This window comes from Staurois parvus, unplaced genomic scaffold (genome assembly GCF_062004578.1).
Source record: "Staurois parvus isolate SC_StPar_1 unplaced genomic scaffold, SC_StPar_1.0 ptg000151l, whole genome shotgun sequence".
NCBI classification, from domain to species: Eukaryota; Metazoa; Chordata; class Amphibia; order Anura; family Ranidae; genus Staurois; species Staurois parvus.
In genome coordinates, this window is record NW_028317947.1 from 8,955,702 (window position 1) to 8,973,789 (window position 18,088).

Consider the following 18,088-nt stretch of genomic DNA (forward strand, 5'->3'; position numbering starts at 1 on the left):
TTGACACGTAGGCCTCCGCAGAGATAGCAGCACATTAGACTACATATGAGCATCACGGGATCTTGCTAAAGCACTCTTCAATAGGTCAGGATGGCCGAGCGGTCTAAGGTGCTGCGTTCAGGTGGCAGTCTCCACTGGAGGCGTGGGTTCGAATCCCACTTCTGACAGCAGTTTCAGCTTTTCACAGCTTGCTCTTTAGGTTCTCTTGCTCCTTTAGCGCTCTAGCTCTAGTGCAAAAAAAATGCTGTCCAACATTAGAAAAATAGGGCTCCATAGCTCAGAGGTTGAGAGTTCAAATCTCGCTGGGGCTTTTCTGCCATTTTCGGGAACCGTAGCTCGCAAATTGGCATAATTAGATTTTTCCCCAAAAGGCCCAAGGTAACGTAAGGTTATGACTATATGAAGGCCTCGAGATGATGAAATTTAAAGGTTAGGAAAACTTGAATTTCCCCACATCTTGAAAGAGATAACATCTGCTACAAAGACTCGCTCTCTAATTCTGCATGGAAAGAAGAGTGCAATTCAAGCAAACAGATATCTTGCTAACTGCAAGACGCTCGCTATCCGCATGGAAAGAAAAGTGCAATTCAAGCAAAGAGAGATATCTTGCTAACTGCAAGACGCTGGCTATCTGCGTGTCCTTGTATTAGGATACTACTTTTTCACTTTTAACATGTGTCTTTGTATTTTTCTTCCAATGCTTTGTACATGAGGAAGGTAGCAAGAAAAAGGTGAAAAGGGTGAGGCTTGTTGTAGAGCATTTTCTCCATCATGTGACGCTCAACAGATTTCTTTTGTTCCTTGAGCTCCAGGCGGAAGAGCGACATGAAGCCAAAACGTTGAGACGTAGGCCTCCGCAGAAATAGCAGCACATTAGACTACATATGAGCATCACGGGATCTTACTGAAGCACTCCTTAACAGGTCAGGATGGCCGAGCGGTCTAAGGCGCTGCGTTCAGGTTGCAGTCTCCAATGGAGGCGTGGGTTCGAATCCCACTTCTGACAGCAGTTTCTGCTTTTCACAGCTTGCTCTTTAGGTTCTCTTGCTCCTTTAGCGCTCTAGCTCTAGTGCAAAAAAAATGCTGTCCAAAATCAGAAAAACAGGGCTCCTTAGCTCAGGGGTTAGAGCACTGGTCTTGTAAACCAGGGGTCGTGAGTTCAAATCTCGTTAGCGCCTTTCTGACGTTTTCGGGAAACATAGATCGCAAATTGGCATAATTAGATTTTTCCCCAAAAGGCCCAAGGTAACGGTTAGGTTATGACTATATGAAGGCCTCGAAATTATGAAATCTAAAGGTTAGGACAACTTGAATTTCCCCACATCTTGAAAGAGATAACATCTGCTACAAAGACTCGCTCTCTAATTCTGCATGGAAAGAAGAGTGCAATTCAAGCAAACAGATATCTTGCTAACTGCAAGACGCTCGCTATCCGCATGGAAAGAAAAGTGCAATTCAAGCAAAGAGAGATATCTTGCTAACTGCAAGACGCTGGCTATCTGCGTTTCCTTGTATTAGGATACTACTTTTGCACTTTTAACATGTGTCTTTGTATTTTTCTTCCAATGCTTTGTACATGAGGAAGGTAGCAAGAAAAAGGTGAAAAGGGTGAGGCTTGTTGTAGAGCATTTTCTCCATCATGTGACGTTCAACAGATTACTTTTGTTCCTTGAGCTCCAGGCGGAAGAGCGACATGAAGCCAAAATGTTGAGACGTAGGCCTCCGCAGAGATAGCAGCACATTAGACTACATATGAGCCTCACGGGATCTTGCTGAAGCACTCCACAACAGGTCAGGATGGCCGAGCGTTCTAAGGCGCTGCGTTCAGGTCGCAGTCTCCACTGGAGGCGTGGGTTCGAATCCCACTTCTGACAGCAGTTTCAGCATTTCACAGCTTGCTCTTTAGGTTCTCTTGCTCCTTTAGCGCTCTAGCTCTAGTGCAAAAAAAATGCTGTCCAAAATTAGAAAAACAGGGCTCCATAGCTCAGGGTTAGAGCACTGGTCTTGTAAACCAGGGGTCGCGAGTTCAAATCTCGCTGGGGCCTTTCTGCCGTTTTCGGGAACCGTAGCTCGCAAATTGGCATAATTAGATTTTTCCCCAAAAAGCCCAAGGTAAAGGTTAGGTTATGACAATAAAGGCCTCGAGATTATGAAATCTAAAGGTTAGGACAACTTGAATTTCCCCACATCTTGAAAGAGATAACATCTGCTACAAAGACTCGCTCTCTAATTCTGCATGGAAAGAAGAGTGCAATTCAAGCAAACAGATATCTTGCTAACTGCAAGACGCTCGCTATCCGCATGGAAAGAATAGTGCAATTCAAGCAAAGAGAGATATCTTGCTAACTGCAAGACGCTGGATATCTGCGTATCCTTGTATTAAGATACTACTTTTGCACTTTTAACATGTGTCTTTGTATTTTTCTTCCAATGCTTTGTACATGAGGAAGGTAGCAAGAAAAAGGTGAAAAGGGTGAGGCTTGTTGTAGAGCATTTTCTCCATCATGTGACGTTCAACAGATTTCTTTTGTTCCTTGAGCTCCAGGCAGAAGAGCGACATGAAGCCAAAACGTTGAGACGTAGGCCTCCGCAGAGATAGCAGCACATTAGACAACATATGAGCATCACGGGATCTTGCTAAAGCATTCCTCAACAGGTCAGGATGGCCGAGCGGTCTAAGGCGCTGCGTTCAGGTTGCAGTCTCCACTGGAGGCGTGGGTTCGAATCCCACTTCTGACCGCAGTTTCAGCTTTTCACAGCTTGCTCTTTAGGTTCTCTTGCTCCTTTAGCGCTCTAGCTTTAGTGCAAAAAAAATGCTGTCCAAAATTAGAAAAACAGGGCTCCATAGCTCAGGGGTTAGAGCACTGGTCTTGTAAACCAGGGGTCGCGAGTTCAAATCTCGCTAGGGCCTTTCTGCCGTTTTCGGGAACCGTAGCTCGCAAATTGGCATAATTAGATTTTTCCCCAAAAGGCCCAAGGTAACAGTTAGGTTATGACAATATGAAGGCCTCGAGATTATGAAATCTAAAGGTTAGGACAACTTGAATTTCCCCACATCTTGAAAGAGATAACATCTGCTACAAAGACTTGCTCTCTAATTCTGCATGGAAAGAAAAGTGCAATTCAAGCAAACAGATATATTGCTAACTGCAAGACGCTCGCTATCCGCATGGAAAGAAAAGTGCAATTCAAGCAAAGAGAGATATCTTGCTAACTGCAAGACGCTGGCTATCTGCGTATCCTTGCATTAAGATACCACTTTTGCACTTTTAACATGTGTCTTTGTATTTTTCTTCCAATGCTTTGTACATGAGGAAGGTAGCAAGAAAAAGGTGAAAAGGGTGAGGCTTGTTGTAGAGCATTTTCTCCATCATGTGACGTTCAACAGATTTCTTTTGTTCCTTGAGCTCCAGGCGGAAGAGCGACATGAAGCCAAAACGTTGAGACGTAGGCCTCCGCAGAGATAGCAGCACATTAGACTACATATGAGCATCACGGGATCTTGCTAAAGAGCTCCTCAACAGGTCAGGATGGCCGAGCAGTCTAAGGCGCTGCGTTAAGGTCGCAGTCTCCACTGGAGGCGTGGGTTCGAATCCCACTTCTAAAAGCAGTTTTAGCTTTTCACAGCTTGCTCTTTAGGTTCTCTTGCTCCTTTAGCGCTCTAGCTCTAGTGCAAAAAAATGCTATCCAACATGAAAAAAATAGGGCTCCATAGCTCAGGGGTTAGAGCACTGGTCTTGTAAACCAGAGGTCGCGAGTTCAAATCTCACTGGGGCATTTCTGCCATTTTCAGGAACCGTAGCTCGCAAATTGGCATAATTAGATTTTTCCCCAAAAGGCCCAAGGTAACGTAAGGTTATGACTATATGAAGGCCTCGAGATGATGAAATTTAATGGTTAGGACAACTTGAATTTCACCACATCTTGAAAGAGATAACATCTGCTACAAAGTCTCGCTCTCTAATTCTGCATGGAAAGAAGAGTGCAATTCAAGCAAACAGATATCTTGCTAACTGCAAGACGCTCGCTATCCGCATGGAAAGAAAAGTGCAATTCAAGCAAAGAGAGATATCTTGCTAACTGCTAGACGCTCGCTATCCGCATGGAAAGAAAAGTGCAATTCAAGCAAAGAGAGATATCTTGCTAACTGCAAGACGCTGCCTATCTGCGTGTCCTTGTATTAGGATACTACTTTTGCACTTTTAACATGTGTCTTTGTATTTTTCTTCCAATGCTTTGTACATGAGGAAGGTAGCAAGAAAAAGGTGAAAAGGGTGAGGCTTGTTGTAGAGCATTTTCTCCATCATGTGACGTTCAACAGATTTCTTTTGTTCCTTGAGCTCCAGGCGGAAGAGCGACATGAAGCCAAAACGTTGACACGTAGGCCTCCGCAGAGATAGCAGCACATTAGACTACATATGAGCCTCACGGGATCTTGCTGAAGCACTCCTCAACAGGTCAGGATGACCGAGCGGTCTAAGGCGCTGCGTTCAGGTCGCAGTCTCCACTCGAGGCGTGGGTTCGAATCCCACTTCTGACAGCAGTTTCAGCTTTTCACAGCTTGCTCTTTAGGTTCTCTTGCTCCTTTAGCGCTCTAGCTCTAGTGCAAAAAAAATGCTGTCCAAAATTAGAAAAACAGGGCTCCATAGCTCAGGGGTTAGAGCACTGGTCTTGTAAACCAGGGGTCGCGAATTCAAATCTCGCTGGGGCTTTTCTGCCGTTTTCGGGAACCGTAGCTCGCAAATTGGCATAATTAGATTTTTCCCCAAAAGGCCCAAGGTAACGGTTAGGTTATGACTATATGAAGGCCTCGAGATTATGAAATCTAAAGGTTAGGACAACTTGAATTTCCCCACATCTTGAAAGAGATAACATCTGCTACAAAGACTCGCTCTCTAATTCTGCATGGAAAGAAGAGTGCAATTCAAGCAAACAGATATCTTGCTAACTGCAAGACGCTCACTATCCGCATGGAAAGAAAAGTGCAATTCAAGCAAAGAGAGATATCTTGCTAACTGCAAGACGCTGGATATCTGCGTGTCCTTGTATTAAGATACTACTTTTGCACTTTTAACATGTGTCTTTGTATTTTTCTTCCAATGCTTTGTTCATGAGGAAGGTAGCAAGAAAAAGGTGAAAAGGGTGAGGCTTGTTGTAGAGCATTTTCTCCATCATGTGACGTTCAACAGATTTCTTTTGTTCCTTGAGCTCCAGGCGGAAGAGTGACATGAAGCCTAAACGTTGACACGTAGGCCTCCGCAGAGATAGCAGCACATTAGACTACATATGATCATCATGGGATCTTGCTAAAGAATTTCTTAACAGGTCAGGATGGCCGAGCGGTCAAAGGCGCTGTGTTCAGGTCGCAGTCTCCACTGGCGGCGTGGGTTCAAATCCCACTTCTGACCGCAGTTTCAGCTTTTCACAGCTTGCTCTTTAGGTTCTCTTGCTCCTTTAGCGCTCTAGCTTTAGTGCAAAAAAAATGCTGTCCAAAATTAGAAAAACAGGGCTCCATAGCTCAGGAGTTAGATCTCTGGTCTTGTAAACCAGGGGTCGCGAGTTCAAATCTCGCTGGGGCCAATCTGCCGTTTTCGGGAACCGTAGCTCGCAAATTGGCATAATTAGATTTTTCCCCAAAAGGCCCAAGGTAACGGTTAGGTTATGACTATATGAAGGCCTCGAGATTATGAAATCTAAAGGTTAGGACAACTTGAATTTCCCCACATCTTGAAAGAGATAACATCTGCTACAAAGACTCGCTCTCTAATTCTGCATGGAAAGAAGAGTGCAATTCAAGCAAACAGATATCTTGCTAACTGCAAGACGCTCGCTATCCGCATGGAAAGAAAAGTGCAATTCAAGCAAAGAGAGATATCTTGCTAACTGCAAGACGCTGGATATCTGCGTATCCTTGTATTAAGATACTACTTTTGCACTTTTAACATGTGTCTTTGTATTTTTCTTCCAATGCTTTGTACATGAGGAAGGTAGCAAGAAAAAGGTGAAAAGGGTGAGGCTTGTTGTAGAGCATTTTCTCCATCATGTGACGTTCAACAGATTTCTTTTGACGTTGACACGTAGGCCTCCGCAGAGATAGCAGCACATTAGACTACATATGAGTATCACGGGATCTTGCTGAAGCACTCATCAACAGGTCAGGATGGCCGAGCGGTCTAAGGCGCTGCGTTCAGGTTGCAGTCTCCAATGGAGGCGTGGGTTCGAATCCCACTTCTGACAGCAGTTTCTGCTTTTCACAGCTTGCTCTTTAGGTTCTCTTGCTCCTTTAGCGCTCTAGCTCTAGTGCAAAAAAAATGCTGTCCAAAATCAGAAAAACAGGGCTCCATAGCTCAGGGGTTAGAGCACTGGTCTTGTAAACCAGGGGTCGTGAGTTCAAATCTCGTTGGCGCCTTTCTGCCGTTTTCGGGAAACATAGTTCGCAAATTGGCATAATTAGATTTTTCCCCAAAAGGCCCAAGGTAACGGTTAGGTTATGACTATATGAAGGCCTCGAGATTATGAAATCTAAAGGTTAGGACAACTTGAATTTCCCCACATCTTGAAAGAGATAACATCTGCTACAAAGACTCGCTCTCTAATTCTGCATGGAAAGAAGATTGCAATTCAAGCAAACAGATATCTTGCTAACTGCAAGACGCTCGCTATCCGCATGGAAAGAAAAGTGCAATTCAAGCAAAGAGAGATATCTTGCTAACTGCAAGACGCTGGCTATCTGCGTGTCCTTGTATTAGGATACTACTTTTGCACTTTTAACATGTGTCTTTGTATTTTTCTTCCAATGCTTTGTACATGAGGAAGGTAGCAAGAAAAAGGTGAAAAGGGTGAGGCTTGTTGTAGAGCATTTTCTCCATCATGTGACGTTCAACAGATTTCTTTTGTTCCTTGAGCTCCAGGCGGAAGAGCGACATGAAGCCAAAACGTTGAGACGTAGGCCTCCGCAGAGATAGCAGCACATTAGACAACATATGAGCGTCACGGGATCTTGCTGAAGCACTCCTCAACAGGTCAGGATGGCCGAGCGGTCTAAGGCGCTGCGTTCAGGTTGCAGTCTCCACTGGAGGCGTGGGTTCGAATCCCACTTCTGACAGCAGTTTCAGCTTTTCACAGCTTGCTCTTTAGGTTCTCTTGCTCCTTTAGCGCTCTAGCTTTAGTGCAAAAAAAATGCTGTCCAAAATTAGAAAAACAGGGCTCCATAGTTTAGGGGTTAGAGCACTGGTCTTGTAAACCAGGGGTCGCGAGTTCAAATCTCGCTGGGGCCTTTCTGCCGTTTTCGGGAACCGTAGCTCGCAAATTGACATAATTAGATTTTTCCCCAAAAGGCCCAAGGTAACGTAAGGTTATGACTATATGAAGGCCTCGAGATTATGAAATCTAAAGGTTAGGACAACTTGAATTTCCCCACATCTTGAAAGAGATAACATCTGCTACAAAGACTCGCTCTCTAATTCTGCATGGAAAGAAGAGTGCAATTCAAGCAAACAGATATCTTGCTAACTGCAAGACGCTCGCTATCCGCATGGAAAGAAAAGTGCAATTCAAGCAAAGAGAGATATCTTGCTAACTGCAAGACGCTGGATATCTGCGTGTCCTTGTATTAAGATACTACTTTTGCACTTTTAACATGTGTCTTTGTATTTTTCTTCCAATGCTTTGTACATGAGGAAGGTAGCAAGAAAAAGGTGAAAAGGGTGAGGCTTGTTGTAGAGCATTTTCTCCATCATGTGACGTTCAACAGATTTCTTTTGTTCCTTGAGCTCCAGGCGGAAGAGTGACATGAAGCCTAAACGTTGAAACGTAGGCCTCCGCAGAGATAGCAGCACATTAGACTACATATGATCATCATGGGATCTTGCTAAAGAATTCCTTAACAGGTCAGGATGGCCGAGCGGTCTAAGGCGCTGCGTTCAGGTCGCAGTCTCCACTGGAGGCGTGGGTTCGAATCCCACTTCTGACAGCAATTTCAGCTTTTCACAGCTAGCTCTTTAGGTTCTCTTGCTCCTTTAGCGCTCTAGCTTTAGTGCAAAACAATGCTGTCCAAAATTTGAAAAACAGGGCTCCATAGCTCAGGGGTTAGAGCACTGGTCTTGTAAACCAGGGGTCGCGAGTTCAAATCTCGCTGGGGCCTTTCTGCCGTTTTCAGGAACCATAGCTCACAAATTGGCATAATTAGATTTTTCCCCAAAAGGCCCAAGGTAACGGTTAGGTTATGACTATATGAAAGCCTCGAGATTATGAAATCTAAAGGTTAGGACAACTTGAATTTCCCCACATCTTGAAAGAGATAACATCTGCTACAAAGACTCGCTCTCTAATTCTGCATGGAAAGAAGAGTGCAATTCAAGCAAACAGATATCTTGCTAACTGCAAGACGCTCGCTATCCGCATGGAAAGAAAAGTGCAATTCAAGCAAAGAGAGATATCTTGCTAACTGCAAGACGCTGTATATCTGCGTGTCCTTGTATTAAGATACTACTTTTGCACTTTTAACATGTGTCTTTGTATTTTTCTTCCAATGCTTTGTACATGAGGAAGGTAGCAAGAAAAAGGTGAAAAGGGTGAGGCTTGTTGTAGAGCATTTTCTCCATCATGTGACGTTCAACAGATTTCTTTTGTTCCTTGAGCTCCAGGCGGAAGAGTGACATGAAGCCTAAACGTTGAAACGTAGGCCTCCGCAGAGATAGCAGCACATTAGACTACATATGATCATCATGGGATCTTGCTAAAGAATTCCTTAACAGGTCAGGATGGCCGAGCGGTCTAAGGCGCTGCGTTCAGGTCGCAGTCTCCACTGGAGGCGTGGGTTCGAATCCCACTTCTGACCGCAGTTTCAGCTTTTCACAGCTAGCTCTTTAGGTTCTCTTGCTCCTTTAGCGCTCTAGCTCTAGTGCAAAAAAAATGCTGTCCAAAATTAGAAAAACAGGGCTCCATAGCTCAGGGGTTAGAGCACTGGTCTTGTAAACCAGGGGTCGCGAATTCAAATCTCGCTGGGGCTTTTCTGCCGTTTTCGGGAACCGTAGCTCGCAAATTGGCATAATTAGATTTTTCCCCAAAAGGCCCAAGGTAACGGTTAGGTTATGACTATATGAAGGCCTCGAGATTATGAAATCTAAAGGTTAGGACAACTTGAATTTCCCCACATCTTGAAAGAGATAACATCTGCTACAAAGACTCGCTCTCTAATTCTGCATGGAAAGAAGAGTGCAATTCAAGCAAACAGATATCTTGCTAACTGCAAGACGCTCGCTATCCGCATGGAAAGAAAAGTGCAATTCAAGCAAAGAGAGATATCTTGCTAACTGCAAGACGCTGCCTATCTGCGTGTCCTTGTATTAGGATACTACTTTTGCACTTTTAACATGTGTCTTTGTATTTTTCTTCCAATGCTTTGTACATGAGGAAGGTAGCAAGAAAAAGGTGAAAAGGGTGAGGCTTGTTGTAGTGCATTTTCTCCATCATGTGACGTTCAACAGATTTCTTTTGTTCCTTGAGCTCCAGGCAGAAGAGTGACATGAAGCCTAAACGTTGACACGTAGGCCTCCGCAGAGATAGCAGCACATTAGACTACATATGAGCATCACGGGATCTTGCTAAGTCATTCCTCAACAGGTCAGGATGGCCGAGCGGTCTAAGGCGCTGCGTTCAGGTCGCAGTCTCCACTGGAGGCGTGGGTTCGAATCCCACTTCTGACAGCAGTTTCAGCTTTTCACAGCTTGCTCTTTAGGTTCTCTTGCTCCTTTAGCGCTCTAGCTTTAGTGCAAAAAAAATGCTGTCCAAAATTAGAAAAACAGGGCTCCATAGTTTAGGGGTTAGAGCACTGGTCTTGTAAACCAGGGGTCGCGAGTTCAAATCTCGCTGGGGCCTTTCTGCCGTTTTCGGGAACCGTAGCTCGCAAATTGACATAATTAGATTTTTCCCCAAAAGGCCCAAGGTAACGTAAGGTTATGACTATATGAAGGCCTCGAGATTATGAAATCTAAAGGTTAGGACAACTTGAATTTCCCCACATCTTGAAAGAGATAACATCTGCTACAAAGACTCGCTCTCTAATTCTGCATGGAAAGAAGAGTGCAATTCAAGCAAACAGATATCTTGCTAACTGCAAGACGCTCGCTATCCGCATGGAAAGAAAAGTGCAATTCAAGCAAAGAGAGATATCTTGCTAACTGCAAGACGCTGGATATCTGCGTGTCCTTGTATTAAGATACTACTTTTGCACTTTTAACATGTGTCTTTGTATTTTTCTTCCAATGCTTTGTACATGAGGAAGGTAGCAAGAAAAAGGTGAAAAGGGTGAGGTTTGTTGTAGAGCATTTTCTCCATCATGTGACGTTCAACAGATTTCTTTTGTTCCTTGAGCTCCAGGCGGAAGAGTGACATGAAGCCTAAACGTTGACACGTAGGCCTCCGCAGAGATAGCAGCACATTAGACTACATATGAGCATCACGGGATCTTGCTAAAGCACTCCTCAACAGGTCAGGATGGCCGAGCGGTCTAAGGCGCTGCGTTCAGGTCGCAGTCTCCACTGGAGGCGTGGGTTCGAATCCCACTTCTGACAGCAGTTTCAGCTTTTCACAGCTTGCTCTTTAGGTTCTCTTGCTCCTTTAGCGCTCTAGCTCTAGTGCAAAAAAAATGCTGTCCAACATTAGAAAAATAGGGCTCCATAGCTCAGGGGTTAGAGCACTGGTCTTGTAAACCAGAGGTCGCGAGTTCAAATCTCGCTGGGGCCTTTCTGCCATTTTCGGGAACCGTAGCTCGCAAATTGGCATAATTAGATTTTTCCCCAAAAGGCCCAAGGTAACGTAAGGTTATGACTATATGAAGGCCTCGAGATAATGAAATTTAATGGTTAGGACAACTTGAATTTCACCACATCTTGAAAGAGATAACATCTGCTACAAAGACTTGCTCTCTAATTCTGCATGGAAAGAAAAGTGCAATTCAAGCAAACAGATATATTGCTAACTGCAAGACGCTCGCTATCCGCATGGAAAGAAAAGTGCAATTCAAGCAAAGAGAGATATCTTGCTAACTGCAAGACGCTGGCTATCTGCGTATCCTTGTATTAAGATACTACTTTTGCACTTTTAACATGTGTCTTTGTATTTTTCTTCCAATGCTTTGTACATGAGGAAGGTAGCAAGAAAAAGGTGAAAAGGGTGAGGCTTGTTGTAGAGCATTTTCTCCATCATATGACGTTCAACAGATTTCTTTTGTTCCTTGAGCTCCAGGCGGAAGAGCGACATGAAGCCAAAACGTTGAGACGTAGGCCTCCGCAGAGATAGCAGCACATTAGACTACATATGAGCATCACGGGATCTTGCTAAAGCACTCCTCAACAGGTCAGGATGGCCGAGCAGTCTAAGGCGCTGCGTTCAGGTCGCAGTCTCCACTGGAGGCGTGGGTTCGAATCCCACTTCTGAAAGCAGTTTCAGCTTTTCACAGCTTGCTCTTTAGGTTCTCTTGCTCCTTTAGCGCTCTAGCTCTAGTGCAAAAAAAATGCTATCCAACATGAAAAAAATAGGGCTCCATAGCTCAGGGGTTAGAGCACTGGTCTTGTAAACCAGAGGTCGCGAGTTCAAATCTCACTGGGGCCTTTCTGCCATTTTCGGGAACCGTAGCTCGCAAATTGGCATAATTAGATTTTTCCCCAAAAGGCCCAAAGTAACGTAAGGTTATGACTATATGAAGGCCTCGAGATGATGAAATTTAATGGTTAGGACAACTTGAATTTCACCACATCTTGAAAGAGATAACATCTGCTACAAAGACTCGCTCTCTAATTCTGCATGGAAAGAAGAGTGCAATTCAAGCAAACAGATATCTTGCTAACTGCAAGACGCTCGCTATCCGCATGGAAAGAAAAGTGCAATTCAAGCAAAGAGAGATATCTTGCTAACTGCAAGACGCTCGCTATCCGCATGGAAAGAAAAGTGCAATTCAAGCAAAGAGAGATATCTTGCTAACTGCAAGACGCTGGATATCTGCGTATCATTGTATTAAGATACTACTTTTGCACTTTTAACATGTGTCTTTGTATTTTTCTTCCAATGCTTTGTACATGAGGAAGGTAGCAAGAAAAAGGTGAAAAGGGTGAGGCTTGTTGTAGAGCATTTTCTCCATCATGTGACGTTCAACAGATTACTTTTGTTCCTTGAGCTCCAGGCGGAAGAGCGACATGAAGCCAAAACTTCGACACGTAGGCCTCCGCAGAGATAGCAGCACATTAGACTACATATGAGCCTCACGGGATCTTGCTGAAGCACTCCTCGACAGGTCAGGATGACCGAGCGGTCTAAGGCGCTGCGTTCAGGTCGCAGTCTCCACTGGAGGCGTGGGTTCGAATCCCACTACTGACAGCAGTTTCAGCTTTTCACAGCTTGCTCTTTAGGTTCTCTTGCTCCTTTAGCGCTCTAAAAAAAAAAATGCTGTCCAAAATTAGAAAAACAGGGCTCCATAGCTCAGGGGTTAGAGCACTGGTCTTGTAAACCAGGGGTCGCGAGTTCAAATCTCGCTGGGGCCTTTCTGCCGTTTTCAGGAACCGTAGCTCGCAAATTGGCATAATTAGATTTTTCCCCAAGAGGCCCAAGGTAATGGTTAGGTTATGACTATATGAAGGCCTCGAGATTATGAAATCTAAAGGTTAGGACAAGTTGAATTTCCCCACATCTTGAAAGAGATAACATCTGCTACAAAGACTCGCTCTCTAATTCTGCATGGAAAGAAGAGTGCAATTCAAGCAAACAGATATCTTGCTAACTGCAAGACGCTCGCTATCCGCATGGAAAGAAAAGTGCAATTCAAGCAAAGAGAGATATCTTGCTAACTGCAAGACGCTGGATATCTGCGTGTCCTTGTATTAAGATACTACTTTTGCACTTTTAACATGTGTCTTTGTATTTTTCTTCCAATGCTTTTTACATGAGAAAGGTAGCAAGAAAAAGGTGCAAAGGGTGAGGCTTGTTGTAGAGCATTTTCTCCATCATGTGACGTTCAACAGATTTCTTTTGTTCCTTGAGCTCCAGGCGGAAGAGTGACATGAAGCCTAAACATTGACACGTATTCCTCCGCAGAGATAGCAGCACATTAGACTACATATGAGCATCACAGGATCTTGCTAAAGCGCTCCTCAACAGGTCAGGATGGCCGAGCGGTCTAAGGCGCTGCGTTCAGGTCGCAGTCTCCACTGGAGGCGTGGGTTCGAATCCCACTTCTGACAGCAGTTTCAGCTTTTCACAGCTTGCTCTTTAGGTTCTCTTGCTCCTTTAGCGCTCTAGCTCTAGTGCAAAAAAAATGCTGTCCAACATTAGAAAAACAGGGCTCCATAGCTCAGGGGTTAGAGCACTGGTCTTGTAAACCAGGGGTCGCGAGTTCAAATCTCGCTGGGGCCTTTCTGCCGTTTTCGGGAACCGTAGCTCGCAAATTGACATAATTAGATTTTTCCCCAAAAGGCCCAAGGTAACGGTTAGGTTATGACTATATGAAGGCCTCGAGATTATGAAATCTAAAGGTTAGGACAACTTGAATTTCCCCACATCTTGAAAGAGATAACATCTGCTACAAAGACTCGCTCTCTAATTCTGCATGGAAAGAAGAGTGCAAATCAAGCAAACAGATATCTTGCTAACTGCAAGACGCTCGCTATCCGCATGGAAAGAAAAGTGCAATTCAAGCAAAGAGAGATATCTTGCTAACTGCAAGACGCTGGATATCTGGGTATCCTTGTATTAAGATACTACTTTTGCACTTTTAACATGTGTCTTTGTATTTTTCTTCCAATGCTTTGTACATGAGGAAGGTAGCAAGAAAAAGGTGAAAAGGGTGAGGCTTGTTGTAGAGCATTTTCTCCATCATGTGACGTTCAACAGATTTCTTTTGTTCCTTGAGCTCCAGGCGGAAGAGTGACATGAAGCCTAAACGTTGACACGTAGGCCTCCGCAGAGATAGCAGCACATTAGACTACATATGAGCATCACGGGATCTTGCTAAAGCACTCCTCAACAGGTCAGGATGGCCGAGCGGTCTAAGGCGCTGCGTTCAGGTCGCAGTCTCCACTGGAGGCGTGGGTTCGAATCCCACTTCTGACAGCAGTTTCAGCTTTTCACAGCTTGCTCTTTAGGTTCTCTTGCTCCTTTAGCGCTCTAGCTCTAGTGCAAAAAAAATGCTGTCCAACATTAGAAAAATAGGGCTCCATAGCTCAGGGGTTAGAGCGCTGGTCTTGTAAACCAGAGGTCGCGAGTTCAAATCTCGCTGGGGCCTTTCTGCCATTTTCGGGAACCGTAGCTCGCAAATTGGCATAATTAGATTTTTCCCCAAAAGGCCCAAGGTAACGTAAGGTTATGACTATATGAAGGCCTCGAGATAATGAAATTTAATGGTTAGGACAACTTGAATTTCACCACATCTTGAAAGAGATAACATCTGCTACAAAGACTTGCTCTCTAATTCTGCATGGAAAGAAAAGTGCAATTCAAGCAAACAGATATATTGCTAACTGCAAGACGCTCGCTATCCGCATGGAAAGAAAAGTGCAATTCAAGCAAAGAGAGATATCTTGCTAACTGCAAGACGCTGGCTATCTGCGTATCCTTGTATTAAGATACTACTTTTGCACTTTTAACATGTGTCTTTGTATTTTTCTTCCAATGCTTTGTACATGAGGAAGGTAGCAAGAAAAAGGTGAAAAGGGTGAGGCTTGTTGTAGAGCATTTTCTCCATCATATGACGTTCAACAGATTTCTTTTGTTCCTTGAGCTCCAGGCGGAAGAGCGACATGAAGCCAAAACGTTGAGACGTAGGCCTCCGCAGAGATAGCAGCACATTAGACTACATATGAGCATCACGGGATCTTGCTAAAGCACTCCTCAACAGGTCAGGATGGCCGAGCGGTCTAAGGCGCTGCGTTCAGGTCGCAGTCTCCACTGGAGGCGTGGGTTCGAATCCCACTTCTGACAGCAGTTTCAGCTTTTCACAGCTTGCTCTTTAGGTTCTCTTGCTCCTTTAGCGCTCTAGCTCTAGTGCAAAAAAAATGCTGTCCAACATTAGAAAAATAGGGCTCCATAGCTCAGGGGTTAGAGCATTGGTCTTGTAGACCAGAAGTCGCGAGTTCAAATCTCGCTGGGGCCTTTCTGCCATTTTCGGGAACCGTAGCTCGCAAATTGGCATAATTAGATTTTCCCCCAAAAGGCCCAAGGTAACGTAAGGTTATGATTAGAGATGAGCGAATCGAAGTATCCGAAGTGGAATTCGAGTCGAATTTCGGAAAAATTTCGATTCGTGCCGAATCCGAAAAACAGCCTAATTCGGACGCGCGAATCGAAATTTTTCCGAAAATGGCGGCTGACATGTGCGGCGACGGAGCGGGGATGTCGGGGAAGGCGCGCAGACAAGGCGCGCTGCCCCATAATGCATTCCTCAACGACATGTGATCGCATCAGCCAATCAGCAGCCAGCCAGCCAGCACTGTGTAATGGTCGAGGTATATATAGCGGCCATTTTGGAAATCTTCATTTGCCTGCAGTCATTGAACAGAGGCAGACCGCTCTGTACTAGGGACAGGGACAGAGTTAGGGCCACAGAAACAATACTTGGGGACAGAGAGAAGTTACTTAGGGACAGAGAACCATTACTCAGGGACACAGACTTGTTAATGAGGGCCACAGAATCGTTCTTTAGGGACAAAGAAACGCTAGTTAGGGCCACAGAATTCATACTCAGGGACAGACAGAATTGTTACTCAGTGCCAGAGAATTGTTACTTAGGGCCACAGAAACGTTATTAGGGCCACAGAATTTTTACTCAGGGACAGACAGAATTGTTACTGAGTGCCAGAGAATTGTTACTCAGGGACAGACAGAATTGTTACTGAGTGCCAGAGAATTCTTACTCAGGGCCACAGAATTCATTCTCAGGGACAGACAGAATTGTTACTCAGGGACAGACAGAATTGTTACTGAGTGCCAGAGAATTGTTACTCAGGGACAGACAGAATTGTTACTGAGTGCCAGAGAATTGTTACTCAGGGACAGACAGAATTGTTACTGAGTGCCAGAGAATTGTTACTCTCACAGACACAAAATTGTTACTTGCACAGACACAGAATTGTTACTTGCACAGACACACAATTGTTACTCAGGGCCACAGAATTCATACTCAGGGACAGACAGAATTGTTACTGAGTGCCAGAGAATTCTTACTCAGGTCCACAGAATTCATACTCAGGGACAGACAGAATTGTTACTCAGGGACAGACAGAATTGTTACTGAGTGCCAGAGAATTGTTACTCAGGGACAGACAGAATTGTTACTGAGTGCCAGAGAATTGTTACTCTCACAGACACAAAATTGTTACTTGCACAGACACAGAATTGTTACTTGCACAGACACACAATTGTTACTCAGGGCCACAGAATTCATACTCAGGGACAGACAGAATTGTTACTGAGTGCCAGAGAATTGTTACTCAGGGACAGACAGAATTGTTACTGAGTGCCAGAGAATTGTTACTCTCACAGACACAAAATTGTTACTTGCACAGACACAGAATTGTTACTTGCACAGACACACAATTGTTACTGAGTGCCAGAGAATTGTTACTCAGGGACAGACAGAATTGTTACTGAGTGCCAGAGAATTGTTACTCAGGGACAGACAGAATTGTTACTGAGTGCCAGAGAATTGTTACTCAGGGACAGACAGAATTGTTACTGAGTGCCAGAGAATTGTTACTCTCACAGACACAAAATTGTTACTTGCACAGACACAGAATTGTTACTCGCACAGAGACAGAATTGTTACTCAGGGCCACAGAATTCATACTCAGGGACAGACAGAATTGTTACTGAGTGCCAGAGAATTGTTACTCAGGGACAGACAGAATTGTTACTGAGTGCCAGAGAATTGTTACTCTCACAGACACAAAATTGTTACTTGCACAGACACAGAATTGTTACTTGCACAGACACACAATTGTTACTGAGTGCCAGAGAATTGTTACTCAGGGACAGACAGAATTGTTACTGAGTGCCAGAGAATTGTTACTCAGGGACAGACAGAATTGTTACTGAGTGCCAGAGAATTGTTACTCTCACAGACACAAAATTGTTACTTGCACAGACACAGAATTGTTACTCGCACAGAGACAGAATTGTTACTCAGGGCCACAGAATTCATACTCAGGGACAGACAGAATTGTTACTGAGTGCCAGAGAATTGTTACTCAGGGAAGACAGAATTGTTACTGAGTGCCATAGAATTGTTACTCAGGGACAGACAGAATTGTTACTGAGTGCCAGAGAATTGTTACTCTCACAGACACAAAATTGTTACTTGCACAGACACAGAATTGTTACTCGCACAGAGACAGAATTGTTACTCAGGGCCACAGAATTCATACTCAGGGACAGACAGAATTGTTACTGAGTGCCAGAGAATTGTTACTCAGGGACAGACAGAATTGTTACTGAGTGCCAGAGAATTGTTACTCTCACAGACACAAAATTGTTACTTGCACAGACACAGAATTGTTACTTGCACAGACACACAATTGTTACTGAGTGCCAGAGAATTGTTACTCAGGGACAGACAGAATTGTTACTGAGTGCCAGAGAATTGTTACTCAGGGACAGACAGAATTGTTACTGAGTGCCAGAGAATTGTTACTCAGGGACAGACAGAATTGTTACTGAGTGCCAGAGAATTGTTACTCTCACAGACACAAAATTGTTACTTGCACAGACACAGAATTGTTACTCGCACAGAGACAGAATTGTTACTCAGGGCCACAGAATTCATACTCAGGGACAGACAGAATTGTTACTGAGTGCCAGAGAATTGTTACTCAGGGACAGACAGAATTGTTACTGAGTGCCAGAGAATTGTTACTCTCACAGACACAAAATTGTTACTTGCACAGACACAGAATTGTTACTTGCACAGACACACAATTGTTACTGAGTGCCAGAGAATTGTTACTCAGGGACAGACAGAATTGTTACTGAGTGCCAGAGAATTGTTACTCAGGGACAGACAGAATTGTTACTGAGTGCCAGAGAATTGTTACTCAGGGACAGA

At 44.3% G+C, this 18,088-nt stretch overlaps 34 non-coding genes across 34 annotated transcripts; all 34 read left to right on the forward strand.

The window, feature by feature from the left end:
- Positions 1-84: 84 nt before the first annotated feature.
- TRNAL-CAG (transfer RNA leucine (anticodon CAG)) lies at positions 85-167 on the forward strand. The gene has a single exon. It is a non-coding gene; the product is annotated as a tRNA-Leu (tRNA).
- A 756-nt stretch (positions 168-923) lies between these two features.
- Positions 924-1,006, forward strand: TRNAL-CAG (transfer RNA leucine (anticodon CAG)). The gene has a single exon. It is a non-coding gene; the product is annotated as a tRNA-Leu (tRNA).
- A 785-nt stretch (positions 1,007-1,791) lies between these two features.
- TRNAL-CAG (transfer RNA leucine (anticodon CAG)) lies at positions 1,792-1,874 on the forward strand. Its single transcript has one exon. It is a non-coding gene; the product is annotated as a tRNA-Leu (tRNA).
- Positions 1,875-1,973: 99 nt separating this feature from the next.
- On the forward strand, positions 1,974-2,045 carry TRNAT-UGU (transfer RNA threonine (anticodon UGU)). The gene has a single exon. It is a non-coding gene; the product is annotated as a tRNA-Thr (tRNA).
- A 611-nt stretch (positions 2,046-2,656) lies between these two features.
- Positions 2,657-2,739, forward strand: TRNAL-CAG (transfer RNA leucine (anticodon CAG)). The gene has a single exon. It is a non-coding gene; the product is annotated as a tRNA-Leu (tRNA).
- Positions 2,740-2,838: 99 nt separating this feature from the next.
- TRNAT-UGU (transfer RNA threonine (anticodon UGU)) lies at positions 2,839-2,911 on the forward strand. The gene has a single exon. It is a non-coding gene; the product is annotated as a tRNA-Thr (tRNA).
- A 614-nt stretch (positions 2,912-3,525) lies between these two features.
- On the forward strand, positions 3,526-3,607 carry TRNAL-AAG (transfer RNA leucine (anticodon AAG)). The gene has a single exon. It is a non-coding gene; the product is annotated as a tRNA-Leu (tRNA).
- Positions 3,608-3,705: 98 nt separating this feature from the next.
- On the forward strand, positions 3,706-3,778 carry TRNAT-UGU (transfer RNA threonine (anticodon UGU)). The gene has a single exon. It is a non-coding gene; the product is annotated as a tRNA-Thr (tRNA).
- Positions 3,779-4,457: 679 nt separating this feature from the next.
- TRNAL-CAG (transfer RNA leucine (anticodon CAG)) lies at positions 4,458-4,540 on the forward strand. The gene has a single exon. It is a non-coding gene; the product is annotated as a tRNA-Leu (tRNA).
- A 99-nt stretch (positions 4,541-4,639) lies between these two features.
- On the forward strand, positions 4,640-4,712 carry TRNAT-UGU (transfer RNA threonine (anticodon UGU)). Its single transcript has one exon. It is a non-coding gene; the product is annotated as a tRNA-Thr (tRNA).
- A 613-nt stretch (positions 4,713-5,325) lies between these two features.
- TRNAL-CAG (transfer RNA leucine (anticodon CAG)) lies at positions 5,326-5,408 on the forward strand. The gene has a single exon. It is a non-coding gene; the product is annotated as a tRNA-Leu (tRNA).
- A 99-nt stretch (positions 5,409-5,507) lies between these two features.
- TRNAT-UGU (transfer RNA threonine (anticodon UGU)) lies at positions 5,508-5,580 on the forward strand. Its single transcript has one exon. It is a non-coding gene; the product is annotated as a tRNA-Thr (tRNA).
- A 574-nt stretch (positions 5,581-6,154) lies between these two features.
- Positions 6,155-6,237, forward strand: TRNAL-CAG (transfer RNA leucine (anticodon CAG)). The gene has a single exon. It is a non-coding gene; the product is annotated as a tRNA-Leu (tRNA).
- A 99-nt stretch (positions 6,238-6,336) lies between these two features.
- Positions 6,337-6,409, forward strand: TRNAT-UGU (transfer RNA threonine (anticodon UGU)). The gene has a single exon. It is a non-coding gene; the product is annotated as a tRNA-Thr (tRNA).
- Positions 6,410-7,022: 613 nt separating this feature from the next.
- TRNAL-CAG (transfer RNA leucine (anticodon CAG)) lies at positions 7,023-7,105 on the forward strand. The gene has a single exon. It is a non-coding gene; the product is annotated as a tRNA-Leu (tRNA).
- Positions 7,106-7,204: 99 nt separating this feature from the next.
- On the forward strand, positions 7,205-7,277 carry TRNAT-UGU (transfer RNA threonine (anticodon UGU)). The gene has a single exon. It is a non-coding gene; the product is annotated as a tRNA-Thr (tRNA).
- A 612-nt stretch (positions 7,278-7,889) lies between these two features.
- On the forward strand, positions 7,890-7,972 carry TRNAL-CAG (transfer RNA leucine (anticodon CAG)). The gene has a single exon. It is a non-coding gene; the product is annotated as a tRNA-Leu (tRNA).
- A 98-nt stretch (positions 7,973-8,070) lies between these two features.
- TRNAT-UGU (transfer RNA threonine (anticodon UGU)) lies at positions 8,071-8,143 on the forward strand. The gene has a single exon. It is a non-coding gene; the product is annotated as a tRNA-Thr (tRNA).
- Positions 8,144-8,756: 613 nt separating this feature from the next.
- TRNAL-CAG (transfer RNA leucine (anticodon CAG)) lies at positions 8,757-8,839 on the forward strand. Its single transcript has one exon. It is a non-coding gene; the product is annotated as a tRNA-Leu (tRNA).
- Positions 8,840-8,938: 99 nt separating this feature from the next.
- On the forward strand, positions 8,939-9,011 carry TRNAT-UGU (transfer RNA threonine (anticodon UGU)). Its single transcript has one exon. It is a non-coding gene; the product is annotated as a tRNA-Thr (tRNA).
- A 613-nt stretch (positions 9,012-9,624) lies between these two features.
- On the forward strand, positions 9,625-9,707 carry TRNAL-CAG (transfer RNA leucine (anticodon CAG)). The gene has a single exon. It is a non-coding gene; the product is annotated as a tRNA-Leu (tRNA).
- Positions 9,708-9,806: 99 nt separating this feature from the next.
- Positions 9,807-9,879, forward strand: TRNAT-UGU (transfer RNA threonine (anticodon UGU)). The gene has a single exon. It is a non-coding gene; the product is annotated as a tRNA-Thr (tRNA).
- A 612-nt stretch (positions 9,880-10,491) lies between these two features.
- On the forward strand, positions 10,492-10,574 carry TRNAL-CAG (transfer RNA leucine (anticodon CAG)). The gene has a single exon. It is a non-coding gene; the product is annotated as a tRNA-Leu (tRNA).
- Positions 10,575-10,673: 99 nt separating this feature from the next.
- Positions 10,674-10,746, forward strand: TRNAT-UGU (transfer RNA threonine (anticodon UGU)). The gene has a single exon. It is a non-coding gene; the product is annotated as a tRNA-Thr (tRNA).
- Positions 10,747-11,358: 612 nt separating this feature from the next.
- TRNAL-CAG (transfer RNA leucine (anticodon CAG)) lies at positions 11,359-11,441 on the forward strand. The gene has a single exon. It is a non-coding gene; the product is annotated as a tRNA-Leu (tRNA).
- A 99-nt stretch (positions 11,442-11,540) lies between these two features.
- Positions 11,541-11,613, forward strand: TRNAT-UGU (transfer RNA threonine (anticodon UGU)). The gene has a single exon. It is a non-coding gene; the product is annotated as a tRNA-Thr (tRNA).
- Positions 11,614-12,292: 679 nt separating this feature from the next.
- TRNAL-CAG (transfer RNA leucine (anticodon CAG)) lies at positions 12,293-12,375 on the forward strand. The gene has a single exon. It is a non-coding gene; the product is annotated as a tRNA-Leu (tRNA).
- A 91-nt stretch (positions 12,376-12,466) lies between these two features.
- On the forward strand, positions 12,467-12,539 carry TRNAT-UGU (transfer RNA threonine (anticodon UGU)). Its single transcript has one exon. It is a non-coding gene; the product is annotated as a tRNA-Thr (tRNA).
- Positions 12,540-13,152: 613 nt separating this feature from the next.
- Positions 13,153-13,235, forward strand: TRNAL-CAG (transfer RNA leucine (anticodon CAG)). The gene has a single exon. It is a non-coding gene; the product is annotated as a tRNA-Leu (tRNA).
- Positions 13,236-13,334: 99 nt separating this feature from the next.
- Positions 13,335-13,407, forward strand: TRNAT-UGU (transfer RNA threonine (anticodon UGU)). The gene has a single exon. It is a non-coding gene; the product is annotated as a tRNA-Thr (tRNA).
- A 613-nt stretch (positions 13,408-14,020) lies between these two features.
- Positions 14,021-14,103, forward strand: TRNAL-CAG (transfer RNA leucine (anticodon CAG)). Its single transcript has one exon. It is a non-coding gene; the product is annotated as a tRNA-Leu (tRNA).
- A 99-nt stretch (positions 14,104-14,202) lies between these two features.
- Positions 14,203-14,275, forward strand: TRNAT-UGU (transfer RNA threonine (anticodon UGU)). The gene has a single exon. It is a non-coding gene; the product is annotated as a tRNA-Thr (tRNA).
- Positions 14,276-14,887: 612 nt separating this feature from the next.
- On the forward strand, positions 14,888-14,970 carry TRNAL-CAG (transfer RNA leucine (anticodon CAG)). Its single transcript has one exon. It is a non-coding gene; the product is annotated as a tRNA-Leu (tRNA).
- A 99-nt stretch (positions 14,971-15,069) lies between these two features.
- Positions 15,070-15,142, forward strand: TRNAT-UGU (transfer RNA threonine (anticodon UGU)). The gene has a single exon. It is a non-coding gene; the product is annotated as a tRNA-Thr (tRNA).
- The last annotated feature ends 2,946 nt before the right edge of the window (positions 15,143-18,088 follow it).